A 26,023-nucleotide genomic window follows, 5' to 3' on the forward strand; every position below is an offset into this window, starting at 1 on the left:
TATGTAAACACAACTTACCGCAACATTTTGCTCGGTTCAGCAGCGTTGAACCCTTCTCATTTTTTGGTGAACGTCTTGTATGACGCCCCGACGTCATGTTGCATGACACACTACATTGTCTTGCAAGTAATGCAAGCCTGACAACTTGCGGGACCGCTCACAGCACGATAAACTGACCGCGCACAGTTGCAGACGACCATGCACCACCAGCTGTCGCTAGCAGACGCTCTGGAGCTGGAGGCGGCCGCGGTGGGTATCGCCATCTACGCTGTCGTCTGCTGCAATGCGCGAATCTCGTTCGGTTCATATGGTCGTATGGCGTTTAACAACTGCTTTTTAAATTAAAATATAATTCTGTGTAGAACGTATCACTGGAGCGACAGTATTATCAGGCTTATTTACCCTATGCGGCAGCATATCAGACTGTAAGAAAAACTGCGCGATTCGCTACACCAAGATACTTTGTTGGGCGAGTTGGTACTTATTCATTATTGATATAAACAGCGCGAACACGAAAACAAGGGACAAGAAACACGAAAGCCACAGTACATGCGCTGTACTGTGGCTTTCGTGTTTCTTGTCCCTTGTTTTCGTGTTCGCGCTGTTTATATCAATAATCGCTACACCAAGCTTGCCTTTTGGCGGTGTCTGGATTCATAACACAGGCTATTCGGGGAGTTTTAAAAGTAGACTGCCTCCGTAATGACGCGCCATACTTTATCACACACGTCTTCAAAGCGCTGGTCTACGTTTAACAACCAGCCAACACTTCTGATGCTCTGCGAAATGAGAAAAATATTCCGGTAAGTTGTGTTTACATGTATTTCTACGGGTCGCCCTCCCAACTCGCACCCCAACATGTTTCACGGTGCTTTAAAAATACTTCGCCTGGGTAATGAGATTTCATATTTTTACTATCTGTTCTAGGATGTTCATAGTTGCTTTGTACCGAATAACGACATCATATGTGCCCTGTGAAATGAGAAAACTGCTTAGAAATATTTCTGTTCCATGTATTCCTATGGGCGCTAACCCTATTTTTCACCGCCCAGTCGGCTGCGACGCCGCGAGCGCCCCCTTTGTTTGTAAACACGGTGTTCGTCTGTAACTTAAAATGGTGTCCTAGAAAGCTGGCTTTGCTAGTGTACTAGGCAAGACTCAACAGAACTCAGCCCTACTCTGTTCAGTTGTGTTGCGGGCTTTGCGGCGCATCGGCAACTAAGGCCATCATGCGCCCAATACAAGGTCAAGTGTGCTGTCGTGTTAGAAAATACATTTTGTTTTAGTAATAAGTTAGAGTTTCGGTTTCATTCTTGAAGAACTCAAAACATGAAATTTCAACCCGGGCATTTTCTCTTACCAAAAGGCAGAGAATAAAAGAGATTCGTTATAGCGAAATTGAAATTGTGTTTTCCTTATTTCCTGTAGCTTTGTTTACGACTGCTCATAATGGTTGACTGTTAATTTAGTGCCGCAAGCTTCATGTGTAAGCATTTATTGTTTGAAGAGCATACAACTGTGTGTTAGATGCGTACGTCCATGCGGAGCTGACATAGGAATATTTCTATAAAGGCACATGATAGCATGAGTTCTGTTCCTCAATTGTAGGCTTAGCCAGATGTGGTTTGTTGTTTACTCTATTATCCCCTGAAACCTTTAATTTATTTTTGCATTTACACCTTGTGAACTTCACTCGGTCTTTAGAGACACGCAGGTTTTCTTTATATACGAGCGTAGGAAGCACTTTTATTTTTATTTATTTGGAACATTCGTTTAGACACGGTTGTTCTTGGATAACAGGACTAAAGGCAGATTTCGCAGTCCTTCTGGTGTTTATGTTGCTAGGACCCTACAGAGCTTTATCACCCGTCCTCGCTCATGAGCGCTTACAACATTGTGCTTGACATCTCCAACTATAGGCTGCATTGAAAGTTTGTGAAGCAGGATTCTGAGTAGATAATGCTCTTTTTAATATTATTTACTGAAGTGATGTTTGTAGGTAGTCTGTACAAAACAGTTCGTAGTTAGTTATTTCGAAACACATTTATACAAGCAAGGCCGCAAAAGGCCGGTTGTTGACACTCCCGCACGGATGTCTGCAGTGCGCGGGAATATTTGATGTGTTGAAGCACAAGTGCCGCCTTAAAGGCATGGGTTCAACCTGCCAACAAACTCATAGATCCTTGTTTTGTCAGCATTTTATTTCTTCTTCGCCATTGCTATATCTGTTTATTCCGTTAAAAATTGGCGTGGACTTTAACTCAAAACTTGAGTGACCGCGCTTTTCTTTTTTCAGACTCGCTTACTGCTTTCGCTCACAGCCTATTTGTGGGCGCCACAGCATGGCTCGAGAAGATTCCTTATCTACAACGAGGAGACCTTTATAACTTCGCCCTTAAGGCGAACTTGTTGTGACAATTAAAGGCCAGAATAAATAATTTTTGCGGATAGCCTGAAATGAACTGTACCGTTTGTGTTCATTTCAGAACACGCGCTAAAGCGGCGCCTGAAGTGGCTTCTTGCTTGTAATCTAAGCTGTTCTGATCTTCAATACAGCCCTAATTGTCATGGTGTCAAAAATTTTCGTTGGAAGCAAGAAAAGACTGAATCTTCAGCAGCTCTGTACGGATTGTTTGGTTGCACAAAAACGGCAACGTTATACACTACTTTCCTTTGCAATTGAAGTGATGTGCTGAAATATCAAAAAAGCCTTCAAAGCAGCTGCGGTGCGGGAAAAATATTCAAGCCTAATTACGTTAGCATTTTTGAGACATATGTAAGTCACGCCCTCTGCTGCAGATATAAAAGGCACAAATATGTTGGCATTTTTCACTGGAGCGCGTCGTTCTAGCTGCTGCATTTTTAATACGTCAAGGTACAATGAATGCATGCTACGTTCTTGGCTGGGCTTTAGTAATCGGAATGATAACAAGCGAAGGGTAAGTGCTTCATGCTTACATTGAAGTGAGAGTATTTGCGACATGGGCCCCCTTATTATCTGCACGGAGTAACGATGTTATATTTTAAAAACAATGCGTTTATGTATGAGGTTTGCAGACCATGTAACCAAGCTTTTCAAAACGCTGGACTGCATAAGGTCCACTACGAACTGACTCTTCGTGACAATGCATTGAACATTTAGCTAATTTCATCAACGCATAAAAACATTTAGCTACTTTCATCATAAATGGCTTTAGAGGAAAGTATGAATTGGGAAGTCATCTTAAAAATGGCCAGATGCTAACCGAGGTAAATTTTACCACCTAGGATATAGAATATAATGAGACGCTGTGCTTACGGTTTATTATATTCTACGCTCTATACTACCTGTTACACCGCGTTATTTAGACGTTATAATCGACACACAAAGTTAACCTTTAACCAGGAACTAGCTCATGTCTCTCGCCCAGTGAACCCGCAAAACCTCATGCGAGAGTGCGCACAAAAGAAGATTGAGTTCTGCTCTCGGAGAGGCGCATTGGGACAATAATAAATGTTTTCGCCGCGTATAAGCTTGTTTAATGTGTGGCGCTATGAGGGGGCAGTCTTCCACTTGGCAGGTACGCCGCGGGTGCAGCGTCCTCACTAGTCACCCGCGTTAGGAACAAATTGAAAACGGTGGGGCCATACAGCATTAACACTCGAATGCTATTTATTGCAGTTGCAGATAATACAGAACATGCCCGGCAACCTACACATCAACAAGATTTTCTTTGAAAGGAAAAGACAAGTAGAAAGGGCTTCAGGCTTACCGGCTAGAGAAACGGGGGTGTCTTCAGCTCGGAACATTTGCACGCGCCGGAATGGCAGCTGGGATCTCCCGTGCCGTTGTCAGATGGGAGGAGGTTTGGCACCAGGAGGCGCCGCACCTCAAGGTCTTACATAACCTATCTGCCCGTCATCATTCATACATCATCCCCGGCACTTCCCCCCCTCCCGGATGTCCGGGGGGGCGGAGGCATTTGTTTCGGGGTGACGGCCGTACCCTGGCAAGGGTGCAGTCGTGTGGTGACACGCACACAGCAGTCACGGAACACTATGCCAACGGTGTTTAAGGTCCCCGCTGTGATAGCAGGCCAAACACAGGGAGACCGGACCTTCTTTGGACCTCGGATGTTCTGAAGGACAACTGTAACTTTAAAGGGCTTCATATTGACACGGTTATGGTACGCCCAGAAACCTCGCAAATAATCGGTGGCCTGCTCCACGTGTTTATGAACTCTTTCTCGCTTAGGTGACGCTGCTCACTGCTTAGGTGAAACCAGACCTCCCTGTGGACTCGTGCGAGCACCTCATGAAGGCCTGGAACACTGCGCGAAAGTGCAGCGGCGCACCTGGCAGACCAGACTTGGTACATGCACTCAACGAGCAAGAGCACAAACTGTTTCACAGTATGCCTGGGTAACGGGTTGAGGTACCTGACAGTTTGATATGGCACTCCTGGAATGCTAAACAAGGTAGCCACTCGTCGAAGGAGGGCTGCTGGGAGAAGACATTGTGTAAATATGTGGACAATGTCTTCACGACCACCACAGAACGGGCAAACTGGATGCAAGCTCGCTCGTGTGAACGCCTTGCTGCGGATGGGGAGCCGTCCGTGTGCAAAGCGATACATGAACGTTGCTCTGCTTGCATCCAAAAAGTCTGCCAGTATCAGACTCCAGCTTAGACGTATATTGGACAGATCTGTTTGAATATACCTAGGGGGGAGCTTCGGCGTCAAAAGATTGGCTAGATCTTTTAACGGTACTGCCAGAATGTCTATGTCGGCCTGGAGGCCTTTGAGTCGCTCCAAGCAGTTAGCTGCTTGGGCGTAAAAGGGCGAAGGAGAGCCAGAACGGGGAACACAGTGGGAAAACGTGCTTTGCAAAAAAAGACGAAGGCGGGTGCTCAGGAAGAACGAGGTCAAGCTTCGAATCCGGGACATGTCTGAATTCAGGGCTGTCTGGGTCCATCTGACGTGTAGCACTGCGGTTGCTATGCCCAGGTCGGGGAGGCCGAGGCCTCCCTTGTCCCGAGGCTGTTTCACCACAGGCCTCCCGATTTGATCTATCAATCCGTTCCACAGGAAACGGAAGGGGATTCTTTCAAGCTGCAGCTTGGTACGTGCCGGCAGAGGTGTTATGCAGGCAACATACGTCAGGAACGAGAACAGAATTGACCGAACGACAGTAGCCCGCGCCGTGAGAGGGCACGCCAACGTCCCATATTCTCTAACTCTCTTCTCAAGCTTCTCTTTAGCAAGGGGCCAGTTGGTCTCTGATAACCCGTCGGAACGGAAGTGGAATCCTAGTATACGAACTTCATCCCTCACAGGAAGGCCATGAGAGGGGTTTGGACTGGACGGTGCTTGCCTGATATACAGGGTGGCACTCTTGGATTTATTCAGCCTAGCCCCAATAGCCCTGCAGTACCCTTCTATGACGTTCAGGGCGGAGCACACAGATGCATCGTTCGGAACGACGATAGTCAGGTCGTCTGCATAGGCAAACGTGGGGACAGGCGGAGAGCCTGGCGGTAAAGGAAATCTGCCTATCTGGGAGTCTTTTGCTAGTCTTTGGAGGAGAGGTTCGATTGCAAGCACGTAGAGAGCAGGTGATAGGGGACATCCCTGTCGAACTCGACGGCCTACATCGAAAGCCTGCGAAAGCATACCTTGAACTGTTACCGCAGAGGTAGGCCTTGAGTACAAGACTCTCACCATCCTCTGAAAATCAGAGTGGAGGCCAGCCTCCTCTAACACTCTGAACAAGTAGGCATGACTAATGATGTCGAATGCCTTTTCTTGATCAAAAGAACAAAGAATGCCTGATACATTACGCGCCTGCGCCCAAAGAAAGATGTCTCTAAGGGCGAAACCATGGAGCTGGGTGGAGCGGCCTGGAACGCAACAAGCCTGATACGGACCTAATAGGTCGCTAATGAACAATGTTAACCGTTTGGACAGGCATCTCGCGATGAGCTTGTAGTCGCAGTTCAGGAGCGTGATGGAACGCCAGGCTCTCAGGTCAGCGCGTCTCGACTCGTCCTTACACAGGAGAGTGATCAGCCATTCCCTTTGAGTATCTGACAAAGCCCCCTCACTAAGGAGCCTATTCACTAATGAGGTGAAAGGACCCCCCAGTTGCCCCCAAAATTTGACGTAATACTCAACGGGGAGGCCGTCCGTCCCTGGACTACGATTCCGATTGGAAGCCTTAATGGCTGCTAAAATTTCCTCTGCCTCTAAAGGACCACCTGGGACATCTACCATTTTTGACGGCCTCTCAGAAGGAAAAGAGATCGTTGACGGAGAAGAAGCTGTGTACAAATTAACATAAAACTGCCTCGCCAATTTCAAAATGCCCTCAGGTGTTTTTTCAATGGAACCTGTATCGGGGTCAGTTACAGCTGAAAGGGTGGACTCTGTGCGTGCTAAGTGGCGTCGGAGCAGATGCCTACTGCACCACGTCTCCCTTTCCCACTTTTCAGCGCGCAATGTGGCCGTCAAACGATTCGATCTGCGCTGGAGGAGAGCGCGATATTCTTTTCGAAGTGACTGCAGTGCAGCGGTCACCCCCGGTCCCCCGGAGAGAGGCGCGGAAGCCAGGAGGATCGCATCAGAGACTATTTTAATCTCCTCGCGCTCCTCGCGTGCCCTCCGCATTCCCCAGGACCGGCAGCAATCGCGTACACTAGATTCACTCTATCCCAATCAGCACCATCGAGAGAATTATTCAAACCGGAGCTTAAAATAGACTTAATGTCATCTGCTACCTTCTTATCTAATAATAATCGCGGGTTGAGACACCACGGTCCTTTGCCGCGAGGAGCTAACGAACCGTGAGCGAAGCGGAGAATGACTAATTTATGATCACTAAGGGCTGTAGAAAATGTCCACATGGATTGCATGCTGGGCACTAACGACTGAGAAATGTAGAACCTCTCGATGCGGCTCTGCACGCGCCTCCCAGACCAAGTCATGCCTGACTGTCCTGAACGGAGCGAGCGCCATGCATCATCAAGCTCTAGCTCACTCACTATTGCACCAAGCTCTTGCGCCCCATGGCGGTCCCGCCTCCGTGGGGCACCGCGAGTGGACACTCGATCCGTAACATCGAGTACGCAATTGAAATCCGCAACAAAAACAACTTTGGAAGGACCGACCAGGTATGCAGCCAAAGACAAAAAAAAAATGCACCCCGGTCACAGCCCGCGCGCCGCATTCTTCGGACATAGTAATACCACTGCGTCTGCCGCGGGAGGCGGCGAGAGCGTGATGTATTTAACAGTCGTTTGGGCATTTGAAGCCTGAAGATGGGTGGCCGTTAACGACGGGTACTCCCGCATGCTCCATGCTTAGGGGTGTGAGACCACGGTCACGCGTGGGTCATCCCACCGCTGCCACCAATTGTTACATGTGGCTCGAGGCCCCATCGGTAGAGTTGGCCTTGAAGCTTGGTGGCTCGCCGGAAAACATCAGCAGTCCGACAAAGACGAGGCGTCGACTAACAAAAACAAAGTTTAGTACAGCACCACGTAGGAACGGGCAGAGAAGCAGGCCAGGAGAGAAAACTGACACGCTCTCAAAGCAGGTATCATGGCTTCGTCTGCGTAGTCTCTCTCGCAGCGGAAACAGCCGCTGCGTTTTATACGCTCGGCAGTTCAGATGGAAAGGAAGAATTCATCTTAGAGCAAGCTTTTCTGACTCAGATACTCAGTCGCAGCGATGGAGGATCCTCCTCAATCTCCTGCTAACGGGCGAGGGAGACGCTCTCTCTCACTCGCGAGCGCCGGGATTGGCCAGCGTTCGCACACACATGACGACAAGTGCAGATTAAATACGTCGGAGCATGTCCGCGGAAGGAAGCGTTGGGCTATAGTGCCTAGAATATACTGACTAGTGTGTCGAGCGCGCCGGCTGGGATGGCTCGATTAGCAATGAAAGCCGCCGGCGGCCGCATAGCGGCGCTGTGGTGCGAGAGGGTGCGAGCCGGTTTCTCGCGCACATTGCGCCGCGCTGCTGAGAGTTGGAAAGGGAGCTGCGCGTTGCTTTGGCTCACGTTTAATACTTTGTTTTAGAGCTCTTTCAGGAGCTTAGGATTGATATAACGTTTTAACATGCTAATGTTAATATCGAATTGCTTTGTGCGGATTGCTCGAACTTGAAAGCTAAATCGGTACGTGAGCCACACGCTAACCCGGTAAACGCACATGAGAGCTTTCGCGTTTGGAGGAATTCAAACTCAAAGAATACAAGTCACGAAACACAGGTTCGGTTTAATAGAACGAAGGCAGCATGTTTAATCAAAGGTGATAATGCGAGTGGAAGGCAATGCTGGCATGTTCTTCCCACTTGTCCAGATATCCTAAAAAGTCTTCCAAGAAACGCATGTCTGGGCTACCCGGCTTAAGTGCACGTTTGGTTATCCTGGAGGTCATTACTCGTATCAGGCGATTGATTAGCTTGACGAAGTCTTCTGTTGGTTGCACCCGAGTGTATATAGTCTCCACATGCCGCCGGTGCAAAAAAAGTCCTTTAATAACCTTATCTCCAAAAAGTTGGAATGCAAGGGCAACCTTATTCATCTTTTCAAAGGTATTGGGTCTTAAGCATAAGCTAGGCTGTCATCCACGGAAGGTATCCGCATCCATGTAACCGGAATGAGAATGTCATCAAACGGATGACGGCCTCCGTGGTGGTTAGGTGTCTGCAGTGTAGCCTGGCTGCCACTCTGTTCACCCACAATGCCCGCTTCACTGGAGCCGGAGGAGTCGTTGCAGTCTTGAAAGCCAGCTTCGAAAAAACAGGAGTCCTCGTTGATTTCCGAGCCCGAATCGCCGGGTCCAGTCCCTGCGTCCCGCTTATGGCGTTTACGCGCTGGTTGCTGCTCGCATATGTTTCTTTCCTTCCTTTTTGATGCCGTCTTGGGCACAAGGTGTGGAGGGTAAATGTTAACGTTTTGAAAATAACGATGTTAAAATAACCATCTTCTACATGCTTCTGTTTCGCACCCCAGTTATGTAACCCCCCTCACATAATACTCCAATCGGAGCCCGTGAGGTATTTGAATTAAAAAAAAAAAATAAAAAACAGCAGAGCACAAACGAGGAACCTTTACTTACAGCGGCTAAGGTACATCGCGGCCTGTTGCACAAGGTTTTGCCGAAGTCACCATCTTTTGGAATGAAGAAGCTGACGAAATTTTTTTTTTCTCAGATACACAATATGCACGAGACGCGGCCGGTTCATCGCGATGAAGCTCGTTGGTAATGCCGCGCTTACGGTGAAACATGCGCCTAATATATAACTGCATCCGTATGACATATGTGTAGCGCAAAAGGACAATCGAGGGACACAGAAAAGATACACAACACAGGTGCTGTCTGTAGCGCCTGATTGTGTACACTCTGTGCTACACACTGTCATGGAGCACCGTTACCGACTCACCCAAGTTTCCATCCTTGTGAATATAACTGCATGCTCTAAAAATATTTCTCGCCAACAAAAGCAGCTGTCGTTTACCTACCGTCATTTCTATCGATGCTTCGTTCCCATTGTACAGAATGCGTACTTACGTAGCATCAGATAGCGCAGTAATACGTACGCTCCTTGTTCTAGCGGTAGCCCCGTTTGCCAAAAAAGCAAGTCTTCTCTGTGCACCACCGCTTTCTCTTTGGCATTTTTCTCTGCAGTCTAGTGAGAGGCACTGGGGAAACAACAATCGGGAACCGCGCTTGACCACTGGCGACACAGTAAAAAAAGATACAGGCGAGCACAGAACGTGTGCACAAAACGAGAAAAAAAAAAAAACCGATGCAATCATCGCCGAGCAGGTACAAGTGCGGAACGACTCGCATTAGCAAACACCTACACCGTAAATAAACTACTGCACCTTCGTGAAAGCAAAAGACGCGCAGAAGCAGGTTTAACACGCACGCACAACACCAACAGATTGCCGTATTCTGAACAGAGAAAACTGCGTCGTCTGCTCAGGTGGCACCCTCCCGACAAGCAGCGCCCTCTGCCGCTAACGATTGGCTTTCATTGCAAATAGCGCCATCCTCGCCCATAGGGAAGCGCGGGCGCTCGTCACACTAGCCAGTATATTCTAGGCACTATAGTTGGGCGATCGATTGTCCGGCGCTGAAATGGCCGAAAAGCATGCTCGCTGCTTTGACTGAGGCTCGTGTGTTCGCTGCATTACGCTGCGGCCGCGTCGGCTGTCGCACATGACGGTGGCGATTGTAAGAGACTGCCCCGCCGGGGGAGGGAGATACCGAAGGGCAGGGGACTGCAGCCGTTGTCCAGAGGGATTGTTGCGATGATGCTACTACCCTGGGGCGTCCGACTCTGCTTCTCTTGCGCCCAGTGAGCCAGAAGGCTTCCTTCGCATGTTCTGATTATTATAGCATTCTGCAAAATGGCTTACGGAAAGGTTTTCGTCGTACCCAGTAGCATCACTACTACTCTGAAAACTTAGCCGGTCAGCCAGCAAGCACAGCACAAACTTCACCAAGTTATGCCAAGCTCTTCCCTCTTGTACACCTATCTATCTTAAAAAGTAGCTCAGCGGCACTTGGAACACGTCCACAAATTCGAAAATTGCACTTCAAATGTACATCACTTTCAAACACTAGACAAAGGTAATACAATATTGTCACGTAGTTCTAAAACAAAGTGAAACAGTCCTCAAGAGGAACGGTGCATCCCTTGGATTCAAGCAAGCACAGTAAGCAAGTGCGGTCGCAGAACGCTAGCACGATTCCAACGTCATCGTCGCTTTCGGAGAGTCCTGCGCCACCTGGCAAGGCTAGGTGGCAATATGTTTAAAATCCTATGTCAGGAGAAAAAACACCAAATCCCTTGGATTCAAGCAAGCACAGTAAGCAAGTGCGGTCGCAGAACGCTAGCACGATTCCAACGTCATCGTCGCTTTCGGAGAGTCCTGCGCCACCTGGCAAGGCTAGGTGGCAATATGTTTAAAATCCTATGTCAGGAAGAAAAACACCAAACAAGTGAAAACTTTGAGGCTTGTATTCTCACGTTAGGGGTTCCGACTTAAGCCATCGGCGTTACCGTTCAGATTTTCCTTTTCAGTGAAGTTTCGGCTGTCCGGTTCTAGGAACAACCTCACCCTCCTGTTTCTGTGCAAAGAAACACACGAGCAAGAGTCACTCGATTTGGTGAACAATCTGTCGCTCTTTTTAAATTTTGAGCACCAGTCGCGCTTGTTTTCAGCACGAGCGCGTTGCTGCCGTTGGAATAGTCATTTTTCCTTTCGCGATAGACTCAACTTCCTCACCTTACAAAGGCAGCATTCATTATCGCGCTCTTTTCCACTTCTTTGGGTGGCAGCACTTGAATGCTCGCTTTATGCTTTATTTTGGTGCCAGCTCTTGCAAGCTGGTAGTGAGCGGAGCAAGTATGGCACCGGCGTTGTCTGAGTGAGGCGTTCTCTGCACCTCGGCCAGCAGCGCATGACTCACTTCCAATCAAGCCCGAACAACAACCGCTCACGCAAGCCCTCGAGGTAGGCATTTCCTCTGGCGGCTTGCCACTCAGGTTACCCTTGTCTGCCGGTGTGCTGCATCGCTCAGCGCTAACAGGCGCACGATCGAGTTCCTTCGACAGCTGCTGCAATTTGGATGGCGTGAGGGCCGTGTATGCCACGGGATCGTTCGTACGAGGGCTGTTGCTTCCACGAGTGCAACCCGGCGTGTCAGGGCATGAACTCGAAGGTTCCGGACTCAAAGTGTTGCTCTCTACAGCGTGCTCGTCATGGTTCTGCCTTTGCTGATCAACATCGCGAGCTGCGCAGTGTCCCTGATCGGCGCTTTGTTTTTCTGCGTGCCCTTGTCTACGACAAAGCTGATTTCCGAAACCGAACTTTTGTCATCTTCTAGGTCATTTCCATCGACACTAAGGTTTACAAAGCTTGTGCTTTTGACTCAAGAGACGGTTCAGTTATTTCCAGTTCCCCATTCTGATTTGATGGAACCGGATCACTTACAGCTACGTGGTGCGGCGTGCAGTTCACCACGCTTGACGGCGTCACTGCGGATTTCTCACCAATGGAGACGGCGCCAACCGTCTCAGCTGTCAGTGGTTTGACCAAAGTAACCCGATACTTTTGTATTCGAGGCTCGGTCGGCTAGCTGCCGCGGTCGCGTTCCTCGGCCGCTTCCCCAAGCTGTGTTTCTTTCTGCGATGCAAGCTCGAATTTCTCCGAAACCTCCGCACTGTCTAGCCATTCGCATACAGCGGCTTTCAACTGACACGCTGAATCAAAGTACGACATGGTACAGTTTTCCTCACGCTCATACCTCTTCCGAATCTCTTGCGGGGATAGCTGATGTTTTACCACTAATGACTCGTTGAGTTCATTGTAATTTTTCAAACGGTCGCCTAACAAGCGCTTGATTTCTTCACATGGTTGAGCAGAGAGAAGAGCTACCGATCTCTAGCCCAATTTTTTCGCTCGAAGCGCTTACTTCTGCAGACAGTCTCTAAGTCTGCCAAATACTCTGCCATATTCTCGGCAATTAGGAAAGGTTGCAGACCGTCTCGCGGTCTGTAACCGCCACATAGAATGGCAGTTAAAGCTTTCCACGCTCATTCGTTGTGCTGAAATCTCCAGCTGCATTGATTTCGTTACACGGGCAAACTGTTTATCTCTCTCCTCGCGCTCTTGGCGTACTAGATTTTCACGTTCCTCGCGTTCAAGGTCCCCTTTTTCTCTTTGTTCCTCACGTTTATCAATTGCCCCAAGGCATTTCGAAAGCTCGTCATCTTCAGCCTTCAACGCAAGAGCAGCCTTTAGCAGTTCTTATTTTGTGCATTTGTCTGACAGATTCAGAAGCAACTCCGCCGCACACTGCGTTACTCCTACGACACGCAGTCACGTCCATAGGGCTTGGTAGAAGCGTGGCTTTCTATGTGGGCTGGTAGCTTGCGCTCTCGCGTCATACCTTTAAATGATGAGCTTAAGTGCCCTTATTGTGTAGCACGTACACTGATAGGGCGTGATAGGGGCATAATGTAGTAGGCAAATAAAGCTTCCGCCATTCCTTTCGCAACTCAACTAGGATTAACCAGAGCTAAACCACAGCCAGCGTTTTTATTCTTGTTCGCATCCGTAGTAGTCGAAGCGTCGCACGACACCACTGTAGCTACTAAATGAGTAAATCACACTCAATGGGACAAAACAACGCGAACGCAAAATACACGGCGGCTGCTTCTGGGCCGCCCCATTTTTAGCTCCCGTAGGCCACTAGGCGGCACCACATGCCTCAGCAAACTCCATTGTAGAGTGCCCATGCAGACGACCATACTGTTCGGTGCACTCCAGGGTTTCCTGGAGCAGTAGAGGACACCCTACAGCAAGGTATCGATGCAGGTACTTGACAAGGCTATTTCCCTCACCTGAAAAATACGAATTGCTGCGGATCGCATAAACTCGTTATCACCTCCAGCATAAACATCTACTCAATCTCACAATGTCAGGTCACCCCTTCCCTCGCGTATCGTCCTGCCGGATCCTTGGAATACATATTAATGAATCAACTAATCAGGTCAAAGTTTCTACAGCAGTTAAAGTTTGCAATCAGCTTATAAATAACCACGCCAGGCCACGCAAGGGTGAAGTCAGGCAGCTTGCTGACGCATTAGAACCCAGCAAAATCCTCTATACAATTCCATACCTGACTCTAACCTGTCGCCAAAGGCATCAGATTGAGGTTGCACTTCATACATTTTACAAGACTGCCCTTAAAGGCCCACTGTCCACCCTCTGGTCGAAAATATTTTCTTCCCCGGTGACTGTGAGACTTCGCTCCCAGAACGCAAGGCCGCAACATGTTTTTGGAAAGAGTAGCTAATAACGCAGTTACACCCACCCCAATCACCCCATTCTGTCGTTTTTCTCTCCTTCCGTTCCCTCGCAAAGGTTTCTCACTACCCTACCCGGTCGTCTAGCCTCCGCAAAACAAATTTTCTTTCCTCCTCCGCGTTTGGCGGGAGGTGGGGCGTGGCATTCCGCCTGCACGAAAAAAAAAAAAAGAAAACGGGCGAGGGAGCGCGCACCTCTGGATTCAGTCGGGCCGTGGCGAGGGAAAAGCGCGCAGCGAGCGGTAGACACCCATCCTTCACCCTCAGATAGCGAGAGGGACCAATGGAGGTCGTTCGCGGGAAGTACGTCATTACTGTGGCTCGACGGGCCAGCGCAGGAAACGGGGAAGCTGGCTTCCAGAAGGAGAGTATGAGAGAGCTTTGATTTGTATTTTCGTTGCTTTGGGGCACGCGTGTCATTGTAGCATTTTGCACAGACTATCTCCGGTACCTGACCGACACGCTGGGCTCCGCCTAAAAGGTCCTTCCCTGGACAGTGGCCCTTTAACGTCCCTGTACATAAATCCACTTAGCGCCTATCGCTACTTGACTGTTCTTGCTCCCGGGAGAACTCATACAGCAACATCGAGATCGGCAAATGATACATCTTTCTAGCACAAACAAGGACATTGGATACTTAAACAAGTTGAACACAAACCTATCGACCTCCCTATCAATACCCCTCTTTTCCTGTTCCAAGATAATGTCAGAGTAACCCCCAGTCCAAAAAACATTGCGCCCGATACTAACCCAGGCAGACGTTCCGCTCGCGTTTCCAATCATGTTCGCCGTACTGATTCCACGATCGTCTACAAAGGTGCATAACGAAAAAAATGTCCGAGCGGCTGCTTACTCTATCGAGAGCTGCAGCGAGATAGTGACGCCTACCCTTGAATCCCTCTCCTACAGCGACCCTCGGGACCCTGCCAATGGTAACCAGTTTTCAAAACCTCGCACAAACACTCTTAACCCGTCTGGATATACCGTATACACTGATTCAAAACAGGCTATACGCGCCATTTATACGTGCCGCGTATATGAGGAACTACAGGTTGAACTACACAGAGCTCTTACCAAACTACGTCGCCACACTGTCACACAGAGGTCGATTCCTGGTAACACTGCAATTCCTAGGAAATGAGGTAATGCATCGCCTCGTCCGCGAACTTAAGCAACGGGCGCCTGGAGTTCTCTGACCTTATTCATCCACTTGGGACACTACTCTTCACTACAAGAAAGAAATCCATCTTCACTATGACAGCTTTGGGGAAACTCTTCTTACAGCTCCTCTTCCTGATAAATCCCTCACTACCACGCATATACGCATTCTCCACGGCATGCACCAAAATAAGCTTCTTATTCCGTCTTGATAGTTGCTATATTGTAGCATCATGCATTCTCTCGCCGCCCGAAGTGTCCTAACATGCAAACTTAGAATGCTGTATGCTTTCCTGCCCTGTTGCAATTCAGTCACCTCACTTTCCACACTATCTTCCCCCAACGTGGCGGGTTTGGTTAGCCTCTGATCAACTGAAAGACCAGTTTTGCCTTGGTGACCCTGGCCCAGGACATTCTCAATGGATATTCTCGACAACATTCTCAACAAAGGACACCAGGGCATTCTCAAAAGTTATTTCCTTCTGCGCCTCCTACCATGTTTGATCTTTATTGTCATGCCGCAGTGGAGACTAGTTACGTGGAATGAAACGAGCGACTCTATTTTGAATGTACTGTACCATGGTAGGTAAGTTTTGATATAGGGAAATGATAATTCATCATTTCCATCATCACCAGGACTACAGACCTTTGCAGCCAGTGCCCCCTCGGCACCTCCATAATGCTCGCTGGGCTGTTCTGTTCGCCCGACTTAAGTACGGTAGAAGCGGCAATAGAACCGGTTTGCAACAGCCCAAAGAGGTGTTTTGACCTCTCCACGCCTGATGCAAAGGGCGATGACATCTCCCATATGCTGCGCTTTGATTTCCTTGGAATCTCTACGCAGTACATATCCTGCCCACACCTGTTTCTCCTTCGTGATTTCTACTGGAATGTCATCAACGCTAGCTTTTTTTCCGGACCCATTTCGCACGCTTTGCATTTCCTAACGTTACACCTTCCGATTTTGGTTGCATAGTCCTCTGTGTTGCCCTCAGTTGCAGTAGAACCCTTTTCGTTCTCTTCCGCGCTGCAGTCCGATAAGTGAGTGCAGGTAAGATGCGACTCCTATATACTTTTCTCTTGATCGATGCCGGTAACTGATAGTCATAATATTCGAGTACTTGCCAAATGCGCTCAATTCCAATCTTATTTTTCTAGTTATTTCGCTTTCATGATGCTGATCTGCGGTTACTTCCTGTCCTAAGTTGACATATTAGCTCACCACTTCCAGTGCTTCACTACCTATTGTAAACTTCTGTTTCTTCCCGGCCTGTTGCACACAACCTTAGTGTTCTGCATATTATTTTTAGGCCACATTATTGCGTTTCCTGTCTATTTCTTTGCGATTCCTCCCCTGAATACTTGATACAATTTATAATTGTGGCCATAGGAGTCTTAAGTATGCTACTTCTTTTACGCTGTTCGGCCAAGTTTGCAGCTTTCGATGCAAGTACCATGTGAGCTGGAGTCTTTGGCGCAAATGGCGTCAAGGTACTTGGCGCAATAAAGATTATCATTGTTGGGTTTGATTTATGGGCTTGAACGTCCAAAAGCTACTCAATCTATGAGAAACACATTTGTGAACACCTCACTTAAATTTGACAACCTGGGGTTCTTTAACGTGCACTGATAACGGACAGCACACGGCTGCGTTGCTCTTGGCTTCAATCCGAAAAGGGCGCCGCGACCGGAATGTTAAAAGTTGTGCTTGAGATTAATACCTATGTGCATGCATCATGAAGCCCCAGACACTATAGTTCTGTCTTTGAGGTATAAAAAGTTGGAATTTGTACACTTCCGGCTGACAGATAATTTAGCATCTTTAGATTGAGACGCCATTTTCCATTTACCACACTAGTCTGAAACGAGGTTCATACCATTTTGGACAGTAACATAATCAGCCGGACTGTTATAGAGCGGTAAATGATGCAGTCGTGCACAAAATTCAGCTGTTAGCATTACTAGCAGCGTTTACGGCTTTGGTGTTATCCCTCAATAAGCTCTCTTTATCTTCTGTAAGGAAAAGTTATGTGGATATTTGTCAGGTACAGTATTATCTTAGTTAGGTACCAGTTAAAAGATACTATAATGAAAATATTCTCTTGGAGAGCATTAAGTACCTCAGTACTATACTTGCGTGCCTCCTAGGAAAGTCAAGGAAGCGTGTCATTAAAAGTTGATTCGCTGAGCTTAGAAGCTGCAGTTTTTGACGTCTGCACTTTCCCCAATTTTCATTTCTCATTTCAAATGTATATTGGTACTAAACACTGTAAATATTCTTCTCAGTTGTCGTTTACTGTCATTATCCAGTTACTAATAAATGACGCGCAGGTGAGTGAGTACAACATCCTTTTTTTTTTCAGGAAACCGGAGCATAGCTCTGTCGCGGAAGAACGTGCTGTAAGATGTGAGAGTTTTGTAAGTCTCCAATTGACAATCCTTGATAAACCTTGATTTAGCTATCAGTGCGGGGAATGAAGTTTATGAGTACATATAATTTGTATCCTGCTGCAAATAATTAGCAGTCGGTCTTGTAATATGATCATTGTAAAGAAGAAGATGACCTTGAGCCAGTGCACCGGCACGAGACGCGAGCAACAGCTGTTCGAGCCAGCGCCTACCTGCGAGCGCCTACCTTGACCTAGTCCTACCAAATGAGCTCTCCTTACAATAAAGCTCGTTATATCATAATTAGTTTAAAGGAGACCTAGTGTTGACTTTTATTGCGCCCGCCTATGACAGAAGTTGCGTATAAACGGATACTATAATCTCGAATACGATGGCCTACAAGGCAGCTGCATTAGGAGGAGAAAAGATCGTAGTTCGTCGGGATTGCATGATGGCAGATTTTGTTTACACTTCAGTGACATTGGCGTTTTATTTCACGGTGGTCTTACGTAGCTAGTACATACTTCGTGAGTCTGTGCGTAAGCATGTCCAGGTGTATGTAAATTAAAACGAATAAGCTTTGTTCCATAAAACCGACGGATCAGCATTGTTGCAGGCGCTCATCGTTCAAGAAAATAAAGTTTGATTTGAGTCACTTGCCGAGGAAGCTCAACAAAATGTTGCCATACCTACACGCGTAGAATATTTACAAGTAAAGCTCGGGACAGTCCTTTTCCGGTTATGAAAAAGACTCGGCGTTATTTTCGATCCTATGATGTATCGGTCCCTGCGTGCTCTCTGTTCCACTAGCAGTGGCGCAATGGTCGTGATGTTAAGGAATAAAAAAAAAATACCTCAAATGTTCAACTGGCGGTCGCAGTATAGGCAACCTGCAATCTCATCATCACCATCATCAGCCGGATTATACCCACTGCAGAGCGAAGGACTGCTCGAATCATTGTGGCTCGAACTAACCCGACCTTGTTCTAGCTGTATCCACTTCACCCATACGAACTTCTTAACCTCATCCGCCCACCTAACGTTCTGCATCCCCCTGCTACGCTTTCCTTCTGTTGGAATCTGTAATGCAGTTTGCCGCTACTCGTGTCGCCTTAGTCGAGAGTATCAACGCTCTATATCACTACAATGCCTCTGTAGGGTGTGCCGGCCTCGCCAAGCCTTGCCACTGGCTTTTTGTCGGCGCAGCCAATATCCTCAAGATGTTAAATAAACATGATTCTGACTCTAAGGTGCACAAAAAGTGCAGGAGCTATACGTAGGGGCCTCTGTTTTGCTTAAAATGTGAACGTTTGCTTCGAATTGAACTTAGTTGCATCGCCCTAAATGTGGTGGTTAGACTGATGTGACGCGTCAACGGACACGGATCCGATGTGGAAGTATGGGCCGGTACTGCCGCGTAGCAGACTGCTGCGCTACAATCGCGGAGAAAATCCTGGCGACAAAACGATCATCTCCTGTATTGACTGCGCAAACATCATACCAGAAAAGATTGCATCACCAGATGGTGATGCAATCTTTTTTCCGGAATACCAGACATACAATCTTAATCGTAGCTATGGCAGAGGAGGCGGCGTTGCCATGCTGATAAAGAAGGGTGTAAAATATGATATACTCCCACCTTTCACTAAATCAACAAGAGATTTTGAGTCATTATCTTTGCGTAGCGGCAAGTTGGTTCTTGTTACGGTATACAGACCCCCCGACGGGAATTTCACAGTTTTCTTTAATTTTCTTGAATCTCTTTTCTCTTACGTTAATGACTCTAATTTAAACCTTGTTTGTGGCGGCGACTTCAACTTAAACATGCTTCAAACAATATCTAGTCGTGTCAAAGAATTTAAGCTGTTGCTTGAATCACAAAACATAGCTAACACCATATTCCTTCCAACTCGTATTACATCTTGTTCGTCAACATTAATTGACCTATTCTTAACCAATTTCGCAGATCATCAAGTCAAATCGGGTGCTCTTGCTTGTGACCTCAGTGACCACCTGCCTATTTTTGTTTGTGTGAAACTTTTAGAAAACTAGAAGAGAATAAATCGCAAAGTTACCTATCAGCAGATTTTACCATCGCTGTTAGACCGATTCCGTAATGAAATATCAAGAGTGGACTGGTCAAATGTTCAAGAATCAACAGGTCCTAATCTCTCATACTGCTTATTCACTGAGAAGTTCGTCAAGCTTTACAGACAACATTTTCCTTTCCGCACCATCAGTGTGTCTAGAAAAATAAGGAAACCTTGGATAAATGATTACCTAATGGCTAAAATTAGAGTTAAGAATGACATGTTCCATAGGTTCATTCAGTCCCGAGACATTACTCATTTGAAAGAATTTAAGAAGTATAGAAATAGCCTTAATAAGGAAATCAGAAAGGCTAAAAGTGATTACCTTGCAAATTCCTTTAGTTCAGTAAAGCATGATTCCAAGTCTACCTGGCGAAAGCTCAATCAGGTTCTTGGCCGTTCACAAGTTCCATGTCCGATTAGTGAACTTAAGATCAATAACAAGTTGCTTTCTGGTCCTGCCTTGGCGGATGCGTTTAACGAGCACTTCGTAAACTTACCTCTACCTGTATTGCCTAATCATGTAGAGCACCTCGTTAAGGAAAACCCCAGAAGTATATTCTTCAGTCTTGTGACGAACAATGAAGTGTATTTAACGTTCACACAACTAAAAAACTCAGCCAGCTGTGATGTCCACAATGTGCAAATTAAGCCTGTAAAATATGTTCTTGATATTATATCACCTGTCTTAACACACATATTTAACTTGTGTATAAGCTCTGGAGTATTTCCCAATGACATGCAAATAGCAAAGGTCAGAGCTATATATAAAAAAGGTGATCATAACATTCTTAATAATTACCGCCCAATTTCTATCCTTCCTGTATTTTCTAAAGGGTTAGAGAAAGTTGTGTTGATGCGCCTTGAATCCTTTTTTGAAAAAACAAACAGCCTAATTGAAGCGCAGTATGGGTTTCGGAAATTTCGATCCACACAACTTGCGTTGCTAGATCAAAAAGAATACATTCTAACAAACATAGACAACAAAAAGTATGTACTAGAGATATACCTAGATTTCACCAAGGCATTTGACTATCTGAATCGCAACTTGCTTCTTGAAAAACTAAAGAAGTACGGTGTTCGTGGGTTATCGTTAGAGCTAATCAAATCATACCTTTCACATCGCGTCAATATGTTGAGCTCGATGGCCATTCCTCAAGTCTACTTTCTATACAGTCGGGGGTCCCACAGGGAAGTATTTTAGGACCATCTCTATTTAATGTATACTTAAACGACATCGTCAGTGTGGAAGCGCTGGCTAAGTTCGTCATCTATGCTGACGACACTAGCCTTTTTTGTGTCTCAGAAAACTGCACAGAACTGTTTAACATTGCAAACTCGGCGTTACTTAAAGTAGGTGATTGGGCAAAACAGAACGGTTTAATAATCAACAACAATAAGACAAAAGCGATCGTTTTTCGTGCGAAAACAAGACTGGTACCGTCGGAGTTAAAACTTGAGTTAAATAGCTCGGAAATAGAAATCGTGCGTGAATTTAGAACATTAGGAGTCATTTTTACAGATACTATGTCTTGGGACCGACACATAGATTACATATGTAATAGGCTTGCGTCAGTAATTGGTATTCTGTATAGAAACAAGTTTTTCTTACCTAAGAATGTTATGATGCTTTTATATAACTCTCTCTTTTTGTCTTACATTAATTATTGCAATCTCGTGTGGGGTACTACTACAGTGACTAATATGCAGAAACTCAGTAGGCTTAAGAGAAAGGTAGTTAGAATCATTACACACTCTATGTACGACGCTAATGTGCAACCATTGTTTCAAAAGCTGGGACTTTTGCAAGTGAAAGACATGTACAAATACAATCTATGTCTCGCATTAATCAAAGGAAGAAAGCAGAATAGTAATATCCTAACAAATTTAGGAAACTTAATTCCCAAAGTTTCGTCTGGACATTTTACGCGGAAACCCGAAATCTGGAAAGTTGATTTCAGTAGAACGAATTACGGTGCGCAAACACTAAAATATTGTATCCCATAGCTTTTAAATTCCTATTTGTCTAATAATACCGACATTTTACAGCTGAATGTTAAGCAGCTTAAGAACATTTTCTTTCGGTGTTAGTATTGTATAACTTTTGGAAATGATATGACTTTCTTGTGGTGTTATCCCTTGGTGATATCCTTTCTGATGCATTAGTATACTCCTTTTTCCCCCCTTTGTTTTGGAATGCTGTGTGTGCATGTGGCTAAACTGATTTCAAATGCAAGAGAGTTGCATATATTATCTCCTTTTTCAAGGTTACCTAGTTTTTCGATTTCGTAGACTCCACTATGGGCCTAGAATTTTTGTTTGCCACTGCACATTGCTGTCGTCCTTGTCAGTGTCCACGCGTATATCTTTTGTGTAACCAGTATTTTTCATTGGTATTGTATGCCTTGCTGTCAAGTGCCACCTGTCGCTCTGTCGCTCTTATTGTAGGGGGGGGGGGGGGGGGCGAGGACCAGTCAAGCTGCGGCCGCAGCTTTTAGCCTCGTCTCCCTCCATCTTTGATGGAAAATAAAGCGTATCGTATCGTATCGTAAATTTGCGTGTTCGCACCACCGACTGGGTGGAAGGATGTGCCTACGCTAATCGAGCGTGTAGTGTTAGATGCAGATGTGTGGATATTTGTAGGATTTGTGCCTCTATGTTCGTGTCAGTATATCCGTAAGGACTAAAATGCATTTTCATGAAAGTGTTGGAATAGACAGGAGCAGTGAACAGTCTTCGGATGCGCGGGAGGCGCCGCATGGCGAGAGGAGTGGATGGTGCATGTGTCCCCCGCCATTGGCACCTATGACGATCCGGCAATATAAGCGATCATGCTGGCGACACATGTGGATTGCAGCTGTGCCTTGCATTCACTCACTCCTTGCCTTGCATTCAAGCGCATCTATGAGGGAAACTCAATACCCTTGCGGCGGTTCATCACTTTATACGACTAGAATTCATCCCCTTTTCTTGTGATGAGAAAAGCTTTTTTGAAGCCAGGTGAGCGATGATAAGAAATTATCAATAGGCCGTAACTAATGTCAGTTTCACATACTGTGTGATGCTTAGCTTGTTGAATCGCGTTTTCAGAATGAACATTATTTATACGCACTGTTTTCCTACACATTACCTGAAAACAGAATAACTGTGATTTGCAGTGAGTGAGTTCCGAACATAAGCAGGATGAGATGCGTTACAAAAAAATAAAAAAACAAACAAAACACAGCACAAAATACAGTTGGCGGCAGCCTCACAGTAGGTAAAATTCGCATGCCTCGAAGGGAGAGGTGGCGTATCGGTTAAAGGAGGTGCGGATTATCTTTGAAAAGCTCTCCAATTTTTCCTTTTATTGTTGAGCGCTTGCTTGTCCGGCTTGCTTGCCCATACAATTTTTCTACGCTGGTTATGTCGCCCGCTTAGTCCTCGTAACGAATGACGCCATATCCGAGCTGTAATTAAGATGTTCAAGGCAGGTGTGCCAGCAGCTGTGCCCACTTAGCTGCCTCTGACGTGTGCCGCGTTCTCGTGACTTTCAGACGCAAATATGAAGCATTATGTTGGAATAGAGCTAAACGACGAGAAAAACTTTATATGCTACGGCGAAAAGGAAAGGAGCATTTCACCTCTTTTCAAGTCCGTACATTCTTGCTTTCACTGCTTTTCAGGCATAACAATTATCTATCGATTGACACACAGCCATGGAGCATGCACAGAACAAGTGTCAATAAAATACGCTACTGCGCTTAGCGTCATACGCATGCTTAGTTTGTTGCAATAGACGCGATCCCTAAAGCTCCCTGCTATTCAGTCGGTCAATCGATCACTTAATCAAGCAATCAATCAATCAACCATCTATCAATCAAAATTATGTCATACGACAGGTGAAAAGGGAGGATGGAGAAAAAGCTGCCCTACAGCTTGAATACGCTCCAGCCCCTCCCCCATCCCCTTCTATATGACAACAGTAAGAGCTCAGGCCTCAACACATGAAACAAAAAAAAGTTTTCTTACAAACGTTGCCGCGCTTTTAATAATCAAGAAAACATAGACTGCATGTGAAAGAACACGCACTCCGACACTGCATACCCAAAAACTCATTTGCAAACAGAAAACATACCCGAAAACTGCTTGGCACCAAGGTTACGGCATCCGTGAGAAAGTGCTACCGAAGGAAATTAGGCTTGCAGTGGGATCTTGACTGTGATTACCGCAAGTGGACGCTAGATAATCAGTTTATCGGCAACGTAAGCGAATTTTAAAACATTTTTGGACTCATCTTTCTCCTACATCCCGCTTCCTTATTCACTTGTTAGCGGAAGGAAACCGAGAAGAACGCTTAACCAATGCTGGATCTCGGATACCACAGAATCGCCAGTTGCTGTCGTCTCTAGTTTCGACCCATGAATGCGTACACAGTTGTACCAGCTGATGCGGATACACGGTGCACTTGCATCTGACAACTGGATTCTGTCACGTATGCTTGGAAAAGAATCATTTGCATCGCTTATATGATGGGTCTACACTTTACACCTAGCAGAGTGCAAATTATACGACTCCGTAGCCTTGCACCTGCACACCTGCCAAAAGTCGCACTCCTTTGCACTATGTGTGTAGTGCGCAATGTTCAGTTGCCTAATAATTGTCCATGACCATTAGCATTAGTACTGCAGCGAATCACAAACATTGTCACGATGAGAGTACGTCAGGGTATCTGCCAAGAAAGAAAAATTATATGTATGTCACAGCACATGATAGGGGACGGTCTCATAGTTTGCAACGCTGCGGCCTGTGGGCGAAATGCCTACTGGTAATGCTGCAATCGCTACAGCTGTAGATGCGCGGTGGCCGGCATAGCCCGTTTGGGCATGTTTCCGAAAAAATAATGCGCACAACTCCTTTCTTAGCACTTTCAAGGAAGCAAACCAAGTAGGAGCTTAACGATTTCGCTTCTTTTGTTAAGCATAACACTACTCAATCGTTATAGAACGGCCTGATTGCGTGCGCGCGTACTCGGTCATTAGCAGTGACTGGAAAGACAAATAAACGTTTTCAGCAAAAAAAAAAAAAAAAAAAAAAAACTCCGAATAAATATTGTAGGACGGCGCAAAGTCTGTTAAGAGAGGAAACGGCGAAACCACGTTACAGGACCGTTTCCACTAACCGCATTGTCGCCATTATCAAATATTGCGTCGTCATTGTCATCGCCACAAGCATTATTATTTACTACATGCAGCGCCACTATGATTGCTGTCACCGTCAATATCACTAACTGCATCGTTATATTCATCTCTGGCATCCTCGCGCTAGATAAGCAGAATTACGATCGGCTTTCTCACGCGCCCAGCGAGGAGACTGTTTTAGTTTTTCTTCCTCACAATTTTTTCCATGCCATAAAAAAGAGCTTGGCGTAGGTATGGAATTGGATTTCCACCGACGATGGTGCTCCGTTTGATTGAGCCATGCTGTTGGGCCTTCACAAATTTTGCGCTGTCGTATAGCTGGCTACTTTTGTGATCCCGACAGAAGGCCTGCGCGGTAGTATTTTCGAGAAAACATGCAGAAGTTTGTGGAAGTGCAAATGTTAGTGACACATCTTCCTGAGTGTTTGCCGAGGCTAGAGCTGTTGGCTACTCTGAGAGAGTTTTAAAACGACAAAACTTAGCCCTTCGAGGCGGTCTTGCTGCTTGAGAGAACTTTGTGTACATTTTTGTTGCCCATTGTTTGCTATTGAATACCGAAAAGAAAGAAAAAAAAAAAAGAATGGCATAGAGTAGTTGTTTGGGCACTCGGCTGAGAATCGGAGGAACAGCGGTTCGATTCATGGTGAAGAAATATTTTTTTTTTTAAATGGGTATAGACATCTAACTTTTGGGTTCGAGTTTTATCCTTTATAATGATGCGTACAACATAGCTGTACACAGTTCACTATGGTGGGATGAATACTTTATAATCCGTATTTTGGCTGCTGATACTAAACCAAACATCGAGAAAGGAAAATTAAAGTAAAAGTGTTTAGCAGTCGTAGGCAAAATTCCCGTGTTGATTCAAAAGCAGGAATGTCTTACGCATCATTGAGAAGAAGAAAAAATGGCTGTGGCTCAACTTGGTTAAGCCGGGAAATTGCAAAAGCAATACCCATGGCTACGCCGTCGCTCACGTGATAGTCGTGCTGTTGTGGTGCTTGTATGAAACTTGTTGTATACCTTGTGCTGCTGTGGTGCCTTGAACTGTCGATGAGCAACAGCAAATTCTCGTGAATATCAAGAGGCGCCGGTTTGCGAGGCAGTTGTCTCAGCATTTCATCGGTTTCCACGGGTGCATTGACTATGGGGCCTTTATACCGTATTGTCCATTCCTCCAATTCATCAGTCTCCTGATTTGCACAAATAGTATACGTGGGGATAGTAGCCGCTCTGCCCCTTGATTCAATCGCGGCAACCCTTCCGACATAGGGGGGTAGGTGTAACTATTAAAACACTATAGAGAGGAATTTTCTCTTCACGAAGGCTAGCTCTAC

At 46.2% G+C, this 26,023-nt stretch overlaps 1 long non-coding RNA gene across 1 annotated transcript in view; it reads left to right on the forward strand.

Moving 5' to 3' along the window:
* The first annotated feature begins 2,810 nt into the window (after positions 1 to 2,810).
* The window catches only part of LOC146195094 (uncharacterized), a 47,593-nt gene continuing 24,380 nt past the window's right edge, over positions 2,811 to 26,023 (forward strand). The window contains exons 1-2 of the long non-coding RNA XR_014705533.1: positions 2,811 to 2,939; positions 17,392 to 17,446. This is a non-coding gene — a long non-coding RNA (uncharacterized LOC146195094). The remainder of the gene's footprint in view (positions 2,940 to 17,391; positions 17,447 to 26,023) is intronic.

Source organism: Amblyomma maculatum, chromosome 3 (assembly GCF_055883805.1).
Source record: "Amblyomma maculatum isolate TAMU_Amacu chromosome 3, ASM5588380v1, whole genome shotgun sequence".
Classification (NCBI taxonomy): Eukaryota; Metazoa; Arthropoda; class Arachnida; order Ixodida; family Ixodidae; genus Amblyomma; species Amblyomma maculatum.